The sequence below is a fragment of the Ursus maritimus genome, unplaced genomic scaffold (genome assembly GCF_017311325.1).
Source record: "Ursus maritimus isolate PB19 unplaced genomic scaffold, ASM1731132v1 scaffold_6, whole genome shotgun sequence".
In the NCBI taxonomy this organism is placed as follows: domain Eukaryota; kingdom Metazoa; phylum Chordata; class Mammalia; order Carnivora; family Ursidae; genus Ursus; species Ursus maritimus.
This window is the reverse complement of record NW_024426774.1, coordinates 12,149,979-12,172,034: the sequence shown is the minus strand read 5'-3', so window position 1 is coordinate 12,172,034 and position 22,056 is coordinate 12,149,979.

The following is a 22,056-nucleotide window of genomic DNA, read 5'->3' as shown; positions in this document are numbered from 1 at the left end:
CATCAAGAAAGCACCTTTTATAAGTGAGAGGGAGAGGTTCGTTCTGAATCCGATTTCAGTGTTCTGTGTTTTTTCTTGAAATTGAGAAGAAGGCAAAGGCAAACTTTAACATAGTCATGAAATAAATTAGGCCAGGATGGTGGAATTTGGAGACCCCTGCCCCCTGCTCAGATCTCTGCTAAGCAGCCCTCCCTGTTCATGGCATTCTTTTCAAGTGTGTGTCTAGAAACAAAGCCAAGGTAGGAATTTAGAATCTTAAAGGGCTTAGACCCTTTTGCCTCAGCAATTGCAATTCTGGAATTATACCTACAGGAACTACTACAAATGTGAGAAAGGCTTTGTACACAAAGATGTTCATCACATTGTTGTTTATAGTAGCAAAAAAAAAAAAAGGGCAATGGGTAAAATATTCCAGGCAAATATTTCTGGGAGAAAAATTATAGTGTAATGTGAAATAAAGAAAGCAAGATTTTAAAAAGTTTATTTTCTATGCAATTTCTGAGCTCCAAATATTATTTATGATAAAAGACTTGAAAGACACATACCAAAATGTTAACAGTTGTTGTTTCAGGCTGGTGGTATTATGGGTTCCAAATAGGCAATGGGAAAAAATAGTATAAGAGCTTTTCTTTTTGTTTTCCCCCAAATTGTTCAACATTGGGGAATTGAGCTCAAGGTTAAAAAGTAATTTGTTAAAAATAAAATGTGTGTATTTTGAGTATTGTCAGTTTCTTCTGCTTTCAAGGGAGTGGAGACCAGAGAAGTAGAACACTTTGTGATAATCCCAGAACTACAAGAGAGATTCAGTGAATATATATCTCTTACCACAAACTGAGACACATACTAGAATCATCAGAAGGAGATGAAGGAATTCAGCGATGACTGATTCATGGTCTAGATTGTTCAGATATCAGTCAGGGATACACACGACCACAATGTAGGTCCATGGGAGAAACATAATTAAAGGACTTCAAGAAGAGTCCATGGGCCACAAGTTCTGGTGGGTAGAAAATATATAGACTTGATGTATAGATTATAAGAAGGAGAGTGATGAAAAATCATGTTCAGTAGTTCTTACACCTTGCCCAATGCCTGGTGCAGAGCAACACATGTTTGCCCAGCTGACCACTACTTAGAGCTATTTGGTTTGGCCAGACTGTGGGCATTCAGGATGAGAATTTGTAGTGCATTCTGTAGACAATGGGCACCCCCCCAAAAGTGTTTAAGCAGAGGGAGTGGAAGGTAAGAGCTTTGTTTAAAGAGAATCTAGATGGTGGTGACAAGCAGGAGGAATTGCAGGGACAAGGTTGAAGGCAGATATTGGGCATGGGGGTGGGGAATGATGCTGAGGTAGCAGCAGAAGTAATTATTAGAAGGGTTGAGAGAGACCGTGCGAATGGAATAGCAGAACTGGAGATGTGCCTGAGAGTTGGGCGAAGGAGAGGCAGGAGTCCAAAATGGCGATATGGGCACTAAACAGTACTGCATAACCTCTACTTTTGAACTTGAGTTACCTGGATCTGCCAGAAGTTGCTTTTCAATTTCACAACCATCATGCTTTCCCGTGAATTTGGAGTTGAGGAGGACATGTGGATGCAAGAGGAAAACTTGCAGAACGAAGTCATTGCCAAACAGGTGAGTTTCCTCAGGAAATCATCAAGGGGTCTCTTTCAGTTTCCACTCACACCCGTCTTTCACCTGGGTTCCTGTCACACACTGCAAGAGCTTTGGCAGAGGGATCTCACAGAACTTTGATCCTTTTATGAGGCGGCTCGTCCAGACTTGTAGCGCCCGCCTCCTCCTTTCCCGGGCTCCCACTCCCTTTCTCAGCTACTCTGACTATCCCTTTGGAATTCATCACATTTCACATATATGTAACCTCTGGGCCAGGTGGACTTTTAAGGCACAAACAAGCCTGGAATCTCCTTGAATAAAATCAATCCCCAACCCTACAAATATGGTGGGGACGTTTTTGTTGTCTACCCAGAATCCATTTCCCCTTTCATCCCTGACTTTTACTCAGACGTCCACACATTCTCCGTGTGCCTCTGTACTTTAAAGAAAGCCAACCACACTCTCAGTTCCAGGAGTGGGAGGGATTAGCTAGAGTAATTCTGATTGGATCAGAAATTGTAAGGCTACAACGTGGTCCAATGAGATCTAAGGGATATGTCCTGGTGCTTCTGCAAAAGTAGTTCACGATAAAGAGCCACCAGAACATACGGTGTTTCTCTTCCTCTGGCTGAAGTTCCGTACAGATGATGTCCCAGAACTACCACAGCCATCTTGCTGCTACAATGAGGTGGTAACTGTTGCAGAGAGAAGAACCGAAAGAAAATTCTAGCAACCCCTTCCATATTTTAAGTCAGTCTGAGTTGACCTAGAGCTGTTTCTCAATGGGTATCGTTTTGGTAAATGTTAAGGATGTTTTTGTTGTCACAGTAGTTGGGAGGTGAGCCTGGCATTTAATGCAGGAAGACCAAGGAAGCTAGATGGAGTTGATGAGATAATCTTGCATGACAAATATTCCCTCATTCTGCACAATCTTCTAATGACCCATCGGGCTTCTAGGTAGGTGACAAACCTATTTATTATTATCTGAGCCGAGAGCCTAATTCGGTTTTACATACACACAAAGTATCTTACTTTGTGTATGGTTTCAATGCACACTGAATTTTCTGTTGTTTGAATCAAGGGAAGATTGTACTTTTGTTTGAAACTCTTCCAACATTTGTTCACCTTTTCAGAAAATCATGCCTTGTCACCAATGAAAATGGCACTTATGGGGCTTGAGTTGTCAACACAATACTCCTTTATTACTCAGCATTTATTGCTTATGCATTCACAGTGACTCTATCTCATGGTTCAAACTTCTGACAACTTCTTCATGTGTACTAGTGCGATTATAAGCCAGCATTTACATATTCACGTGGACATATCTTTCTATTATAAATTAACTTCATTGATTGCTCCACCATCCTGCCATTAAGGTGTGATATATTTTTTTAATTATACGCAGTGGATTTCCGCACACTGTAACATAACATGACAAACTCATTAGATTATGGTAGTGACCCCACTAGTCATCTGAAAGAACCTACATCTCTGGTCAAAGAACTGTTTCCCTATATCAGACCCAAAGATGTCTAAACCCCATCTATCAGCAATTTCCTCGTTAGGCATAGACATGAAAGAAATGCAAAAACACATGCACCAAAACATATGCACGAAGTGTTCATAGCCACATTGCTTATAAAAGTCAAAATGCAAAGTTTTCCTTACCTGAGGTTGAGGGGATTCTGGAAGTCGTGAGAAAAAGAAATCTCTAATGGGACTAGAGTCCTATCATATCATTCCAGGTGCAAAGTTACTTCGTAGAGCCCGAATTGCCAGGAAATAAGATTTTTCCTGATAGTAACCGTCACCATGATTCTTCAAATTGATAGAACACGTTGGTAGCCAGTCACTCATGTGAGCCTCACTGTAGTCCTTGGAAAGAAGGTGTGTTGGGGTGTTTTTTTTCCATTGTATAGAGGGAGAAACTACAGCACAGATAGGAAAAGTCCAAGGATTTATGGCTACCAAGTGGGGAAGGCAGGACTCCAACCCATTTCTCCTGAATCCCAGGAGACAGGTGTTCCCACTCAACCTGTTGTCTCTGACCTGAAGCTCAGGACCTCAGGAATATTATATCTGTGTCCATAGCTCACTATATGTAACCATATATTTCCATTTTGGTTGAAAGCATTTTCATCATATAAATACAATTCCCGATCTTCTTAACGATATGTGTCTTAACATAAACCAATCTTTTTTTGATGCCCTGTGTGTTTATTATTGGAATATATGTTAGCATGGTGTGAGATAGCTTACTTCTACACAGAGTTTAGATTGCTTTTTGTTTGTTTTGTTTTCAAAGTCAGATCATCTATTCTACAGTAATAATGGTGTCCTCTCTTCCTGCTTTATTCTGTATCATTGTGAGTAAGATTTCTAAATGGCCAAATTTCTTAGAATTCCATGCTGAATAAAAGAAGGAGTGCTATCACCTTCCATTTTGCGCATTCACACTTCGACTCTTAGGAGTATATAAAACATGTTCTTAGTTGGTCCGAGGGTTGTGGGTTATTGTTAAGCCGTTTAAAACATGTTCTTTTCGCAGAAACTACTTCTGTGAAGACTTTGGCTTTTACTTTTGACTGTTACAGGGCCTTGGGGCCCTTCTCCTCGATTCCCATGCTTCATGAATGTAAGCCAAGTCACGCTCTTTCATCTCACACTTCCCACCCTTACCCTACTCTGGCTCCACGGGCACAGGGCGAGGCTTTCAGGGGATACCTGATCGAGCTGTAGGGGAATGTGGGCAAACTGGGGAGTCAGCTGGATTTCTCTGTGGCCTTGGTCTCTTCAGTCTGTTTTCAGTTTCAGTTTCCTCCTCTACCAAATGGTGATGCTGTCACATACCTTACCTTCCAACCCTGTCAGGATGACGTGTGATTTAGGCAAAGCACCCAGCTCGGAGCCTGGCAGAGAGTTGGACCTAAATAATGGCTTTCTGTCTCTCTCATCCTCTCACTCTCCTCCCCCCACCCAATACCTTTCTCTCTCCCTCTCTCTGTCTTTGCACTGCACACCATTCCCTCCATTCCTCCTGGATGCACGCACTATCCACACGGTTCTCACGGCCTTCGTGTCTGGATGATATCACCTTCGATAGCAGGGTCACCCAAAGCCCTCCGTTATCCCAGCCATCTGAACAAGGTCAGCTGTGGTGGCGCCCCACGGCTGGCTCAGAGCACAGGTGTCCCTGCTGCCAGGGGAAGATGCTCTCTCTGTGGCAGACCAACCATACGCAGCAGAAGCCAAGGCAGCCAGCCACTCACTGATGCTTTCTTTTACAAAAAGCAAACGGAATTAATAAGGAGTATGTCACTTAGTAATTAAAATTAGATCCTTAAATAAACAAGTTAATAGGAATGATGAAAGAGTTAGAATGGAAATTAAAATAAGAAATATTTCTGTCAATTTATTTTGACCACATAGTTCAACAGGTTATTTTGAGCCCAGTAAAGCAGCTGGAAATCAGACGCACAAAGAAATTCCAGAGTCTTCTGTCTCCACTTTACTTTTTGGTTAAGGAGCCTATTTGTGGGATGCTTTGCAGCCCTGTCTTTCTATGAATGACCCAAAGGAGCCAGGTGAATAAACTGAGATTCAGAGGGCTGGACGCCTTGAAGGAATGGCTTGCTTTCACTTTATTCAATGAAAGGGTTTGGACTAAGATTCCATTGTTGATTTAAGACACTGGGGTGCACAAGAAAGTACGAACAGGCCGATCTGGGACCTATCCCCTGCCCTGTCTTATACTAGCTATGTGACATTGCTCAGAATCTTAATCTGATCTTCAATGTCCTCATCTATAAAATATAGCCAGCAGCTTCTACCTTATGGATTTGTGTGAAGTTTCATAGAAAAGAATCCAAACTAAGGAAGGTGGGACAATACCCTAACACACAATAGGCACTCAAAATGATAGTTATGTTATTATCATTCCAATAATTGTCTTATCATTGCCATCATCACACGGAACTGTCTCCTGGAGTCTGGGTCCTATCTCTCAACATGAGCTCCTCCGGTATCCTCCCGCTATGATCCTTTGGATTCCCCAGCCCATGTGGGCCAGACCACACTTGAGGCACCTTGTGAGTTTTGTATCACTTTTCTGTTGTTGCCTCATTGCCTTGGGTGTTAGTGCCATGTCCTTTATTAAATAGTATTCTACTTAAAGAAAAGAATTCTCCATTTTCTGTTTCTCCTAGAGTGCCTAGGAGTGTCAGTACCCAGTGTCTTGTACCCAGTCAAGATTTCAAGTACAGTGCTGTGGATAGAACTTTGGATTTGAGGACCGAAGAGCTGGGCTTGAAGTCCAATGTTCTTTCTTCCACATCCCACTATGCCTTTGGAAGAACGTCACCATCAGTGCTGTTTAGCACCCTCAGGGCATAGAGGTCCCCACCCCCTACCCTCTCACACCCCCCCAAGCACATGATGCACCGATACTGAGCCCTTGCACAGTGAGACCATCATGTATGTTCTACCAGAAAACCTAAATTGGATCACAAGTTCTAGAGGGAGAGGACATGGTGTGGGAGGGGAAGTTTCAGGAGAAGTAAAGATGTAAGCGTGAGGGGCTTAGAGATGCTAAGGGAAGATGATGGCGGGTTGGCTTCATCCCACACCCTTCAAATGGGTTCAACCCATCCCATAACCCAGCACAGGGAGCATGGCAGAGCCAGCCATGATCCATCGTGCCCTGACTCTGATAGTCACCCAGAGAACCTCCTCCATAGTCTCCTTCCCACCGTTGCCTTTGCTCAATCTCACTGTCTCTCCCACATCTGTTATCTGATTCCTCAAATAAGCCTCAGGCCCTCCTTGTCTTGACAACCTATTTGGACCTTTTCTCCAGTTTAATTATTCACAGATCTCAACTTGCACGCCCCCAAATACCTCCCTTCTGCAACGTGCTAGGAGGTCACCTCGTTACCTGCCTCACCCCATAAGACCATGGTGTTTGTTCAGCCCCCATGAAAATGCTGGGGAGTTGTCAGGGGCAGGTGGAGAGAAAGGCCTGGGAGGAAGGGGTCCCCTCCAGTCAGAAGCTCTCATCGCCTCTTGCCAATTTAAGGATTAGTGCTGATACTGGTTTATAACTGTGTGTCAAAATGTTCAAACTCCCAGCTCTTTTTTTAATGCTTCAGATTTTACGTAGTCTTGTTAAGCAAGAGAACACGATAGAATTTAGGTCTTACCACTCTTGCTCTTTGCCCAGGTCATGTGCCGAGAGAAAATATCCCATTTTAAAGGCAGGTGGCTGGATCACCACCAAAAAAACAGGTTTGTAAATTCCACAATAATTTGTGAAAAGTCCAGGTGATCACCGATGCATTTTTGCCAAGACATGCAAAAATTTAAAAGGGAGGGGGACTAAAAGTGCAGTTTGAGTTGGTAATGGTGGGTTCGAACACTGTAAAATGAGTCTGACTGTTCACCTGACTGAGTCACCAAGCTGTAGCGACTGTTCCGAACAGCCAGAGAAGGACGGCCTCTAAGATGAAATGTTTACCTTGAACAGAACTCCTTTGTTTTAAAAGCGATTTTCCTAGAAGTCTTATTTACTGCATTTTAAAATCTATTTTTAGTGCTATTTCAAGTATTTTCCCCAACACGTTATTTGCAGTAAGACCTTTATTCTTCTTGCCAACTCAGGATTTTCAGCCTTGGTGTTTTTCAGACGACGGTGCTCACAGTTGCCGGGGGATTAGGGATTACTGCGTGTATTTCCTTTTTAGCTCCGGGCTTGCATTTAGTTTAGTGCAGATTAGGTCAAATGAACCAACTGATTAGGTCGGCCATATTGGAGCCGTAGAACGTGCTGCCTAAGGAAGTCAGATTTTTATTCCTGAAAATAATACCTACCAAACCAAAGCACGGCAGTGGAGACGTACCTGTTACTAGTTTTATTTTTTCCCACCTAATTCTACAAAAGGACTTGAAGTGATGGTTATTATTTCATATGCATCATTAAGAGATGTAACAACTTGAAGCAAGATTTCAGAAATCCATCTGGTGATAAAAATTTAATCATTCATTCACTGATTCAACACATAAGTATAAAATATGTCCTTAGGCCAGGCATTGGGGAGACTATGGTGAAAGTCACGCAATTCCTTCTCCCTCTCCCTTTCTCTCTCTCCAACAAATAAATAAATAAAATCTTTAAGAAGTATTAAAAAAAAATAGGGGTTCCTGGGTGGCTCAGTCAGTTAAGCTTCTGGTTTAGTTCATGATCCCAGGGTCCTGGGATTGAGTCCTGCATCGGGCTCCTTTCTCAGTGGGGAGCCTGCTTCTCCCTCTGCCTGCTGCTCTCCCTGCTTGTGCTCTCTCTCTCTGACAAATAAATAAATAAAATCTTAAAAATATATATATATAAAAAGTAACACGATTTCTCAGTGGGCTCAAAGAATATGAGAAGGAAAGATCCAGGATTTCAAGCCTATAGCTACAATGAGCAGAATACCTAGTCAGTTATTAGCCATTTATCTTGACAGATTCCCCAGCATAATTGCACTGAATAGTGACTTGGCCAAACAAAAGGTGGGAGGTAGCATAGGGTTCAGTCATGGTGACTTAGAGAATCAAGGGCCTTGGAAATCATCCTTCAGTCCTCCAATTTGCAGAGGAGCTACAAAGGCAGAGACGGTGAATGACTTGGTCAAAGTCATAGATCAAGAAGCAGAGATTGTTGGGCACCTGTTGTGTGTGAGTGTGGATGAAGGATGAGTGAGACTTCCTTTCTTTGGAATTCTGAGCAAGTACAACTCTAGGCAGGAGAGAATATGGTGCCATCGAGGTATCACCTTTCATGAGATGCCAGCTGTTTTCCCTTGAGCCTTTTCTAAATGGACACGCTTCCTCTTTCAAGAATGATTTTTCATGGGGTGCCTGGGAGGCTCCATTGGTTACATATATGACTTCAGCTCAGGTCATGATCTCAGGGTCCCGGGATTAAGCCCGACATCGGGCTCTGTGCTCAAAAGGGAGCCTGCTTCTCCCTCTCCCTCTGCCTCTGCCCCCACTGTTTTTTTTTTTCTCTCTCTCTCAAATAAATAAATAAAATCTTTAAGGAAAAAAAAAGAATAATTTTCCATTGTTGCCTTCAAAATAGGAGTCACTCTGTTTTCACAAGTTTGTTGTTTTTTTGGTTATGTTTTATTTTTAGTTTTTATTGTGATTCTTTTGTTGTTGTTTTTGCTCTTTGTTTCTTTATCCAATATCAACATTTCTACAAAGAAACATTATGAAAGGATTAGAACTCTGAACCCAGAAATAAAAATAGGTAAATGTCCATAGGAAAGTTTTCTGAACCCACCACCCTGCATTCCTACCTGGACCGTGTGGTCTGACCTATGAAATATTGCAGAAAGAGAACACCCCATTAAAGGTAGGTGCCTCAGTAACCACCAAAAAACAGGGTCTCTGAATTCCACAACAGTCTGTGAAAAAGCCAGGAGATTACAGGTGTATCTTGGTAAAACTTGCAAAGATAAAGAAAGGGAGCCTGTGTTTCTTCCTGTATTTTCTTCCAACCGACCCCCAAATCTGTCAGTAAACAAAATGCCTAGTCTATTTTCCAAACCAGGTCAGCCTGCCTGGCCACCCTTGGCTCTCCAGAGTTTCTAAGGTTAATGTGCCTTTTATAGAAACATAGGATCCCCTTAACAGAGAGGCAATATGGAGCATGTAGGGGGCAACCAAGTAATTTATTACCCAAACCAGGATACTTTTGAACGTGGAAGAGGCACTATTAATAATTACTTCTAGGGGGTGCCTGGGGGGCTCAATCAGGTGAGCGTCTGCCTTCGGCTGAGGTCGTGATCTCAGGGTCCTGGCATAGAGCCCCGCATCGGGCTCCCTGCTCAGCAGGGAGTCTGTTTCTCCCTCTTCCTCTTCCCCTCCCCCTTCCTCATGATCTCTCTCAAATAAACAAACAAATGCATCTTTTAAAAAATTATTCTTTCTAGGCAATAGATATTCATTAGAACTTCCCAGGGAGACTGGGACATGTCATCTTGGATCTGAGATCAGACAAACGTGACATGGAGTCAGCACCCCGCCTCTTACAGACTCAGCATTGGCACTCTGCTATGGAAGAGAGATAATAGGGCACGTTCTGCACCATGTTGTTCAGGATTAGCCAGTAAAAGATGTGGCACATGGTGGGTTTTCAACTAAAGGCAGCAGTAACTAACACAGCAACCCTAAGAGATGGGTACGGCTATTATCCGATAAAAAGTTCAGGAAATGGGACACAAAGTGGCTAAGTGGTCTGAGACCACAGAGCTAGTAAGTGGTACAGCTGAGACATAGCCCCCACCCCCCGCCCCCTGCCCTGGCCAGTGTGGCTTCATACCTTCCACATTGGCTTATCTGTCAGTGTTACGCGAACTGAGTAAGGTGAGTCTATCTGCATGTGAGCTAGGTGCCTCATCATCGAAGAGGCAGCGTGATGGGCAGTAGTTGGGGGAGGGGTGGAAATGGAGGGGGAAGAGGAGGGCTGAGAGCACGTGACAGTGTGAACTCCCTAGGATCAGGGGTGGTGGATTCCCAAGTCCTGGCACACTTCCCCGTGTCTCTTTGCGCTGCAAAGTTAAATGCCCTGCAGCTCCCTTGCTAAGTGACCATAAAAGTCCCCCCTCTCAAAAATCCGTTTCCTAACCTGTAAGCGAGGATGTTGGGGGAAGTGTGCCTCCAGCTCGCCTGCTGTTCTCCAAGATGAAGATATTTCTCTTCAGATCTTGAGTCAACTTTTGGCTGTGCCTCCGAGGTCCTGGAAAACCTAGAAGGGCCCCCAACAGCCTGGGCTCCCAGGAGGAGTGGGCTCTCGCCTTCTCCCTAGTGTGCCTCTGGGCAAGACCCGGCATCCTGGGCTACGTGGGCGAGGAGCGGATTCCCGCACACCCACACCTCGGCCAACCAGAGAAACTGACCACCCAGGCTCGAGCCTGCCCTGGCCACATCAGACAGCAGCCTGGGTGGCCTCTCTGTCACTGCAGGCAGAGCTGTCCACCAGGATTATCTGGACCAGCCGCAATGGCTCTTGCCCAGCGCCTTGTTCCTGGGGGTTCTGGTGCAAGGCATTCATCTCTGAGGTCTTCCGGCTGCTCGCTGGTATAGAGCTCCCTAGGAAAAGCAATAAAATCTCCATCGGGGGGAAGAAAATCTGTTCTGGCAACATGTCCCGGGCATGTATGTGGCTCAGACTTCTGAAAATTTATAAGTAGAAAGCCCCAGAGAGATACTCTAACCCATTTTCATTCATTTATTCATTCACGTATCCAACAGACATTTCTTTAACATCTATGTGCTGGCTACAATGCTAGACGGTAGGGATTGAAAGATGACTCAGACATGATCTTAATTTAAGAAAAACAAAACAAAATAAAATGAAACATTCTAGTAAATTGAAGAGCAATCATGAAAATAAGCTATTTCTCTATAATAGAAGTCAAATCCAGCAATGATATTCACAGAGGACTGCAGGACCCCAGAGCGGAAATGCCAACCGAAACTTCTGCTTAGGAAGGGTGGGCTGTGCAGGGGTCCTAGGGGGTTTCTTAGGGGAAGAGATTCACAGCACGGGCCTTCGAGTAGGAGCTAGAGGGATGAAAGGGGAGGAGAAAAAGTCGTTGACGGGTCTGCAGCACAGAGCATGGAGAAAAGATGAACAAGAGATGAGGCTGAAAGAGAAGTAAGGGCTAGCCCACTGAGGACCTTAAAACCAGGCGAAATAAGCATGGCCTTCATCTTCTGGGGGATTGGGGAGCCATGGCAGTGTTTTAGGTGAGCAGGTGTAATGCAGAGATCCGTTTTGGAAGGACTGTTCCAGCAGCTCTGCACACACCATGGCTCTAGAGGCAGAGATCCTAGTGAAGAATCCGAGTTGTAACCCACCGGGAGGACGCGAGCCCTTAACTGAGTGCGGAGACCAACACGGAGAAATGGCTTCTCTGAAGCTACATGGTGGGTTTGTGACAGAGCGGAGTGGAGAATGCAACCCTCTTGCTCGATAAGCCAACGTGCTCTGGTAATGACACAGGCCCCAGAAAAAAAGGAAGGTTCTCAGAAACAGAGCACCAGACAAGCTAGAGGTGAACTCTGCCCCCTGGTTCTGTGACACTTTCCCAGTCAGCTAAGCATTCTGGGGCTCGATGTTCACATCTATAAAATGGGATCATTCTCCTTGGTCTGCTTATCTCCTCAACCTGCTGTAAGGCTCAGGTGTGAAGAGAGCTAGAAACGGTTTTGTAGAACAGGAGAGTGGTCTAAGGAAACATAGGAAAAAAAATGCCTTGGAAGCACGTGCTTTGGGGAAATCCCTCCAGGGATTTGAAACACCTCGATTAGCGAGATTCCTTTACATTGAATTTCTTCTTTACTTCACGTTCGCCGTGATCACCTGGCTGCCGTTAAGCAGTTTCACATTCCTGGCGTGAGGAAAAAGAGAAGTTACAGCCTCCAGTGCTGACAGGCCTCACTTGAACAAATGATTCGCATGATAGATACAATCGCATCTTAATAGACAGTCATCCACGTTGTAAAATTTAAAGTTCCCTATATTGCGAATGTTTTGATGTGACGAAGTTGTCGATCAATTTACGGAAGTAGAACTGAAACGTAACATACAACGACAGACCTTCTGTACAAATCAATACAGTCTCCCCCTAGGAAAGTCAGTAGGACGTTGAGATCATGCTTTCTGTCCCAGCCGTTAGCGAGAACCAGCTCTCTAATCCCTGAAGAGCCCTTGAAACTGGGCCAGTGTCCCTCCATCTGTTCCCCACAGAGCCACTTGCTCTATCTTCTGTGGCCAGGGAGGTGGTCTCTGCCTGTTGTTTCTTTCATTTGGGTGGTCTTCCGGCTCTTTCTCATCATGGGCTTGAATTTCCCTGGAGGTTCGTTCACACTCCTAGTTTCAGACTATCCTTCTGCCTCTGAAGTGAGAACTAAGCTCCTTCTCCCTTTTGCTAGCCTGGAGAGAAAAAAAATGCAGCTTCCACGGATGAGTAGGTGTTCTGGCTTCATGTCTGTGGAGCTGATATGCGACACCAGGCTTATATTTTAGCTGAGCCCAGGTTGTGCCAAATGAGTCAACCGGACGGGTTCCTTTGGTTCGTTGGCAATTCTTCTCTCCGTCGGGGCACCGGGCTGAGAGGACCTTGCCTGCACCTGCCCCTGGGTGACAAGTCGGGGGACAGGCTTCCACAAGAATTCCCCCAGCACAGGAGTAGAAACAGACTTCGTTAGGTGAACTGTATATGTGTGCCCATGTCCTTTTAGTGAGTAATGCTCTTTATATATCAACCTTCCGTACCCCCAAATCATACTGTTCATCACTGTCTAGTTACTAATTTGGGGGTTATCTTATCGTGTGTGATTATTGGTTGGCCTATTTGATAATTACTATGATCTGTATTGTATTAACTCTTCTCACAGTGACTTTGGGTTGTGTTCAAAAACAAGTCATCGTAGAAGAAGAACGTACGCACAGGGGCACGGGGAAGTGTGTTGTCTTCTAAATCTCCAGCTAGGCTAGTGATTTGGATGGTGGAAATGTGGATTCTCCCAGCGTGGACCCTGCCCCCGAGGACTTGACCTTCCACACAAGCTCTCCCCTGAGGCAGGCTTCTCTCCTCATTTCTCCATGGACCTGTCTTGGCTCACACGGTCCTTTGCACCACGAATGCCCTCTGAGTTTTAGGAGCGAGATCGAAATCCTGTGTTCCACTGCCATCTACTAAGACAACAGCTGTGATATGGAACAAGGGGCACAGGCCATCTGGGCCTACACTTCTTGTCTGTCTTTATGTGGTCTTCTGAGGGCTTGAAGGAGGCACAGATGAAATGGGCTTTGAATTGGGGAGAAAAAGAGTGGACAAGGGAATCTCATAGGATTTTAAATACAGGGAGTATCTATACTGGTCATTGAGGACAACCTGTTTTCCCCAGCCAAACCGCACATCCTCCACAGCATCCCACTACTGTCACCAGAGCTTTGCTGAGCCACACATTTCTAAAAGGCAGGGAATGCAATTTATTTGTCTCTGTGTTCCATTGCCAAGCACAGTGTAAGCGCAGAATAGTTGATCAGTAAGTGTTAGTAATTATTAATGCATTCTTTGTTGAATAAATGCTTAAGGGGGTTGCCAGCCTGGCCTCAGGGACACCCAGTAGCTGGGAGCACTCTTTCTCATAAGATAGACCTTTGCACATTTGAATGGCTTTTGCCATCAGAAATTTCTTCCTTAAATTGGATCTAAATCCATATCAGTGTAACTTCCGTGCCATTGGCGTCCGCTCTGCCCTACAGGGACACTCAGAACAAGTAACTTCCTTCAGTGGACGTTTGCAGGCAGTGACATGTTCTCCAAAACGTCTCTTCTCTGTGTTGATCAAGCCCAGGTCCCTCAGCTACTCCTCAGAGCATATGTGATTGTGAGTCTTCACCGTGGCTTCTCTTCCTGGAGGAGTGTATTCCCTAGGATTCCCCTCAAGGTCCCAGTGTTTTAACATAACAGAGGCTTTTTTTAGGGACCAAAGACTCCGGGAAGAGGCTCTTTTGGGGAGAAATGAAGGTGGATTGCAGCCCTCTCCTGATTCGGACAAACTGATTCTCTCCTGGAGTTTCCTGCTTATGGCTCTGTGTTTCCGAAGAGCCTCCGGATACATTGATTGCCCATCAGGTCACCCTGTGACTGTCCAGGGTGACAGAAGTGTGGCTACCTCCCCACCACCTCTCACCAATTTGGACTGATGGATTATGAATCTAGGGATAAGTTCTGCCTTGCTCTCTAGCCAAAGTAGAATGCAGGGACTGAGTTAGGGTGCAGAAGGGAAGAGACGTGGCTTTGCCTTCCTGCATGTCTGTTTGGGTTCCCTGTGCACAGCAGTGAAAGGTCTGCAAGAGCCAGGGAATTTCCTAAAATGCATTGTTTGGATGCTGAGGCTGGGTGAATGTGAGCCCAGCTCAGGAACCATTTCAGTCACCCCCTTATCCCTCTCCATCAGCCTCCTGTCCTTGTGACCATCAGGAGCCAAGAACTGAATCTATAAGCTCAGAATTGGCCAGGACCTCCCAGAAGCTCAAGATCGGGAGATCCTTAAAAGTCATTGGTTCTACCACCATCCATCCCCCACCGACTCCCAAATATAAGACTGATATTACTTATGCTGCATCATTCATTGATGGCTATCAAACCTCTGAATGTGGGAAATTCATTATCTTCAGAAGCAGCGCCATCTTGTCTGGCTACAGATTTTAAAGGATGTACTTGGACAGGCAGAGATAGGAGAACAGAGACTGGGAACCATGAGGCCTAGGTCTGGCTCTCTCTCCTTCACCATGTGACACTGGAACTCTGTCAGTCATAGATTGGAGGCTCTAAAAAGACTTGGGGCTCAGTAATATTTCACCAATAAGCATGCTACAAGTAATAAATAGAATCATTTATTACTATAAATAAATAGCATATAGGTCGTCGTATCACATGAGCATTCCACTAACATGCTGTCAACCTTGAGTGCTGTCTGTCTGTCCTTTGACTCTCTTTAGGCATTTCCTTTCAGACTCTGCAGTTACGTAATACAATTGGGGACAGATTGGCATCAGATAAAATTCTCTATATTATGTAGAAATAAAGTAATCTTTTACATTTAAGTACTGCTTCAAAGTTTACAAAAGGGGTTCACATTTTTTCCTTGTTTCCTCTTTTGATTCTCACAAGGAGCCTTGACTACACCTCCGTTTGCCAGATGAGAATACTGAGGGACAGAGAGAGAAGTGGTTTGTTCAAATACTTGCAAAGAGATGGTAGTCGTGGAGGTGGGACTTGATCCCAAGTCCGGCTGACCCAAGTCTGGGCTGCTTTCCCTCGTGGCCAGCAGTTCAACAAAGCCAAAGTAATAATCTATGCCTTTTCAGGATGGGAAGGCCTAGGCAGGTGAGAGCACCCATGTAATGAATGACAAGAATTTTTGAGGAAATCAACGCTGAGCCTAATGGAAATTCCAAGTTCTAAAGCAGTTCTAAAAATGGTTATAATGAGCATTTGCAAATGATTTGGAGTCAAGAGGACATGCATGGTCTGTCCTCTGAAGAAAGGACAAGCTTCTGGTCTGCACTGCCTAGAATCGGTAAGCATAATCTACCAAGCTTATTTTGGGGGTGGAGTGTTGTGAGAAATAAAAATGTTATTATGACTACTGATACAAATATATTTGCATAGAGAGCTGATTATGACTGAGAACATGGAAAATGGCGGCCAAAGCCTATCTGAAGCAAATCTGATGGGGGGCCTGGTTGGCTTAGTCGGTAGAGCGTATGACTCTGGATCTCAGGATTGTGAGTTCAAGCCCTATGTTGGATGTAGAGATTACTAAAGAATAAAGTCTTTTAAAAAAATGAAGTACAGATCTGACATAACAAATAATTAATTTTTAAAACTCTTTATCTGGTGCCTGCTATGTATCAGGCCCTGTGCTTGGTGAGAGGAGCCCAAAGAGAAAGGGACTTCTTAGCCTTTTGACCTTCTTTTCTACCCCCCAAACCTTCAAATCTTTATCCAATTGCCACAAGCATTTTAACATTCATTTTTTTCCTAAATAGCAATTCAGAGCAGCCAAATGAAAAGAATAAGGTTTACTTTAAGTAAGATTGATAGTTTTATCCTTTTATGTTAAAAAAGAGAATTTCCTGAGGTCTGAGATGCTTGTCTCTAGGGGACTTGGGTGTGTTTGTCTGATGTCACAGTGATCCAGGGGTTCATCAGTTGAATGGCAGTGGTCCCTTCCTAAAGGCAGGGAGCTGGTCCAGACCGTGGTTGACAGGCCCTTGTGATCCTGAGATCTGTGACAGTAGGACACCTGGCATGGGTAGCCAGCTGGCCTAATGTTATCCGAGCCTGTGCTCTATAAACGCTCTTTACTCCGCTGAGCCCATTTCTGTGCAGAGACTTCCCAGATACAAAACAATTGCATAAGCCTCTGCTAGTTAGCTTAATTGGCATATTTCAGGTTAGTCATATAAACTTGGTTCTTTTTATATTTTGCCAGTCTTTCGTAGCATAACAGGACTATTCCCGTGTTAAGAATTTCAAATAAGTGTTTCTTGGTGTGATTAGAATCTGACCAGACTGTGCTCAGCAATTACCTGTAAGCACACTGATGCTTGTGTCTGATGATGGATAAAGAGTTCTAAAGGCACCCCCATGCCATCCCTCATCGCCTCCTTGGAGGAAGAGGGGGGCCAGCTGCGCTGTGATGGAGGCTCTACCAAGCACCTCTGGGAGGAGTCTGGGGGGCTCTGGAGCTGCCACATGCTGGGCCTACCTGGATTTCGTGACTTTTTCTGCCACTACACACCATCCTTCACCAAATATGCTGCTCCTTCACTTTTCTTGGGTCCTTAAACTCCTCCCCATCTGCAAGGCTACCACTCTTCATTCTCTTGGTCTCTAGCCCCAATGACAAGAGCTCATCCCCCTCAACCCGCTTGCCTGGAGCAACCAAATCTGAAAACCTCTTTCACTCTTTCAACCTTTTCTTAGGGTTCCCCACTGCCCATTGAATGGACATTGAGGAAAGTCCAAAGGCTTTTTCCTGGCCTGGGCCCCACCCACTTGTCAAATCTCATTTCTCTCTACTGCCACCTTTCTCCTTAAACTCCAGAAAAGACTAATCCCTGCCAGGGGTCAAGGAACCATGAAGTTCAATCTCTTAGGCAGGAGGACTGCTGGTTTTCTGTCAGCTGCTGCTGCTTAAGCAATTGTCAGGCAAGGTTGCACTGTGGGACAGAGATGGGATTTGCCTCTGGGACCTCTACTAGTTTCTCATCACGGAAAGCCAAGAAAGATCCCATCTAACTCTGGCAAAGGGAGAGGAAAAACAGCCATTTTAAAATAGTCCAGAGCATTCTCCATGACAAAGGCCTACTCTCTAGAGGCAAGGCTTTACCAGAGCCTTATCCCATCTGGGGGAGCCATTTTCCCACTCCAGCCCCTCGGTCTTCCTGTATCACCTAAGGGGGGAAAAGAAGGTAAAAAAAAAAAAAAATTGAAGTCAGCTAGGAAACTTGTATGAATTCCAAGCATCCTGAGAGTCTTAAATCTTCAGAGGAGGACCTTGTAGGGACTTGAGCTCATCTGCAGAGCCAAACCTTAGCTGCTCTGCAGGAGTCAGAATCCCATTGACCTCCAGGTGACCTCAACCCTTTGTTAATTCTTAACTCAGACCTTCTTCTGTTCTACTGTGCACTTCACCGAAGGATGAAGCAGCATTACCTGAGGTTGTGCAGGGAATCCTATGAGGAGAAAGGCCCCAGGGATAGCCCCCTCCCACAGCAACAACCTTCCCAGGTGACCACTGGAAGTCCACTCTACCTTCCTGGCTCTCACAATCAGGCGTCAGGGATGGAGTCTTCTTTTTCAGTCAGCCGACACTCAGGGTCACTCACCAGAAGCCCAAAGCCCATGACCACATGCCAATTTGGAGCATGTGTGTATGTGTACAGCTTTCTGAGGTCATACAATCCATTATGTTCTAGCTATCAGATTCCTGAGTCTGTTCACAAAAAAATAAAAAAGGCAAAGTACTACTAAAATGAAGCCCCCTTTTTGGAGTGTGCCTTGAGGGGTCGGGGGTGCTTATTTCTAAAGCTGTTGAAAATAAAATAAAGCCATCTACCGAGCCAGAGAACAGCATCTTTCATAAGCTGAGATGAAACACAGAAACCATAAAGGAAACAGCCAGTATTTTGGGCTACATACAGAGTTAGAAGCACAGGGCACAGCTAGGGCCTTCCCTTCACCTCCCTGTACAACACAACCACCATTAACAAGATAAAAACATAAATGATCAATGGGAAAACCATTTGCAATTTAAAAGGCAAACAAAAACAGTATCAGTAACACATGAAGAGCTCTTGAAAATCTATAAGGAAAAAGCAAATCCCTCAATCTGAAAAAATGGGTTAAAAAAAGCATAAACAGGTTTGTCTATACAGAAAAAAATGTAAATGGCCAGGAAATATGAAAAGTCACTCAACCTCACAAATAATTGAAGTACAAAATATGTATGTAACATTTTTCATCTCAAGAATTGACAAGGATTCAAAAGACAAACAAAACTGATATCGATGAGTGTCGAAAGCACTGGTTCTCAACCCTGGCAGCTCAATGGAATAACCCAATGGACTTTATAAAATATTGATGCCAACATCTGCTTCTGACCATGAAGGATTAGCTGCTCTGGGAGTTGCTCTCCCACCACAAACAGCTAGAAAACCAGGCAAACACATGGAACAACTCTTTTCAGATACTAGGCAACAGGCTAAGCAGGGCTGCTATCCCTGAGGGAAGAGAAACCAACGAGAGGAACCTGAGCATTGTCTACATTGCTGCCTGGCGGCAGCCCTCAAAACACAGAGCAGAACAGAGAACCCAAAAAACCCCACGGTTTCACTGAGTTGAGGACAGAGAACAGAGTTCCAGAAGCCAATTTGCAGGAACAGAGTTTGCAGCGTGAATGTCGAAAAGGAAGAAACTGCAGAGACATGTCCAGGGATTGGCAGAGGGGTTCCCTCCGATCTTTGACTAGTGAGGACGGCATGCATGGGGAAAACTTTATGAAATGGGTGGGAAGGAGGGGGAGGAACAGCAAAGAGAAGGAGGCTGAGCAATGCTGGGAGCTCACGAGGGACTGTTCACAGCGGGTATAGTCAACCATAAGGTTTCCACTTAGTAATGGGTCTAAATCAGTCCTAGACTAGAAGTTGCTCTCAGTGGTTTCCAACAAAGCTTAAGAGCAATCCTAAGGAGGCTCAGGCTGATGCTGAGTAACTTAACTGCATGCACAAAATTAAATAAATAAATAAAAATAAAATAAAAAATAAAAAATCCATGCTAATTAAAGGATTGTAACAAACTCCCAAAACCCCAATGCTGTAAAGTGCGCAATGTAGATCATCCGGTAAAAATTAAGGGGCATACAAAGGAGCAGGAAAATATGATCCATGACCAGCAGAAAAATCAATCAGTAGAAACAGACACTAAAATGACAGATATGATGATATCAGCAGATAGAACATTAAAACAGCGATGATAAATACACTCCGGCAACGCGAGAATGTAAAGGAAACCATGAACGTGATGAGAAGTTAAGTGGAAAATATAAAAAGACCCAAATGGAACTTTTAAGAGATGAAAAACGCATTTAGCTGACAAGAAAAACACATGACAAGGAATTCGCAGCACATTAGACATGCAGAAGAAATCATCAGTGAACACGAAAATATAGCAATGAAAATGAACCAAAATGAAACACAGAAAGAAAACTAGTGAAAATAAACAAATAAATAAACAGGGCATCCATGACCTGTAAGACAAGATCAAGCATATAAGTGAAGATCCAGAAGGAGAAGAGAAATATATGGGGTTGGGGGCGAGAAGTGATGCCTGGAAGTTTTTCCAAATTTGATGAAAACGATAAACACACAGATCCCAAAAGCGCAATGGATCTAAACAGAAGAAACAAAGTAAACCACACCAAAGCGCATCATAATGAAGTTTCTCAAAGCCAGTAATAAAGAAAACTTTTTAAAGCAGACAGAAAAAAAAAAAATCCACAGTAGGAACAGACAGAGGACAACAACAAAATATCAGAGCGGACTTCTAACGGAAGCTTTGCAAAGTTGAAGTTAATGAGCAATATTTTTAAAGTAGTGAAAGAAAAAAGTGTAAATCTCAAATTTATTACCAAGTGAACTTGAAAAATAAAAATGGAATAAAGACTTGCCTAAGAAAACCTGAAAGAATTCACCTACCTCAGGTATGTGCTGCTAAAAAATGTTAAATTCTTGAGGCAGAAGGAAAACGATATCAGAGAGAAATCTGGGTCTATATGAAGGATTGAAGAGTCCCCGAAATGGCAAATACATGGGTAAATTTTAAAGATATTTTCTTTCTTTTTTTTGTTTTGTTTAGCTCTCTGAAGTTACAGAGTTGTTTAAGGTAAAAAGTAGTAACTATCTTGTGGGTTTATAACACATAGACTGTACGACAAGAGTACAAAGGACTAAAGGGGAAAATGGAAGTAATTAAAAACGAAACAAATTAGAGTTAAAATGGAATCCTAAAATACACAAAATTAAAAATACACAAAAACTTGTATAGAGGGGAAAAGGCCAAAAGCAGGTAAGAAGAAAACTAATTCCAAGCTAGTGTCTTTAAACTTAACCATATTGACAACTACATTAAATGAAATTACTTAATCCCAATAAGATACAGAGATTAATAGATTGGTTAAAAAAAAAAAAGAGCAAGACCCAACTGATCCAAGAATATGCTTTCTACGAAAAACCCACTGGCAATACAAAGATACAGCACATTAAAGAACGGTAAGAGATACACCATGCAAATACTAAACCATTGGAAGATGGAGTGTCTACACTGATGTCAAAGTGATTTCAAAAAGAAACATACTACCAGAGATAAAGAGAGACTTTTACAAATGTTATATGGCAAATTAATGAGGAGGCTATAACAATCCTACATTGGTATAAACCAAATAACAGAGCTTCAAAAATCTTAAGCTGTAACTTACAGAACAGCACGAGGTAAACAAATCCACAATTATACGTGGACATTTCAACACGCTTTTCTCTGTAATTGATAAAACAGAAAAATCATGAAGGACAGAGCAGAATTGAGCCACACTATAAACCAATTTGATCAAATTGACATTTATGGAACATGTAACTTAAAAGGAGCAGAATGCAAATTAATTGCAAGTGTACATAAAACAGCCACCAAGGTAAATCATGTTCTGGGCCATAAAATAATCTCAAAATAGTTAAATAAATTGAGATCACATAACATATACTTTCTAATCATGGCAGAATCAGGCTAAAAATCAATAACAAAAATGTATCTGAAAAATCACTCAAATATTTATAAATTTAAAACTGAAAAAATTCTAAATTACTTCTGTTTAAAAAAGAAATTATAATGGAAGTTAGAAAATATTTTGAACTTTAAAAATAAAAGACAAGATACTGCTGTTTGTAGGATGTAGTTAGAGAAATGGTTAAAAAGAAAAAATGATTAGTTCAAACATGAGAGACCCAAATGACTCAATAATCTGAATTCTTTACTATTACAATATACAGATCTACAATTTCTGGTTGTAAAAATTGTCTATGAGATATTGTTGACTGAAAAATACGTTATGGAAAGCATGTATAATATCTTATTTATATGACATTTTTGGAAAGAGACCGTATATTTGCCATTAATGTATGACATGATGATCATAAAAATGTTAGCGAAGTTACTTCTTCCTGGAAAGATTTCAGATGACTTTTTCTTTCTTTACATTTTAACATGTGTGAATTTTGTACAACATTCAAGTATATTTATTATCAGAAAAAAATAATAAACTATA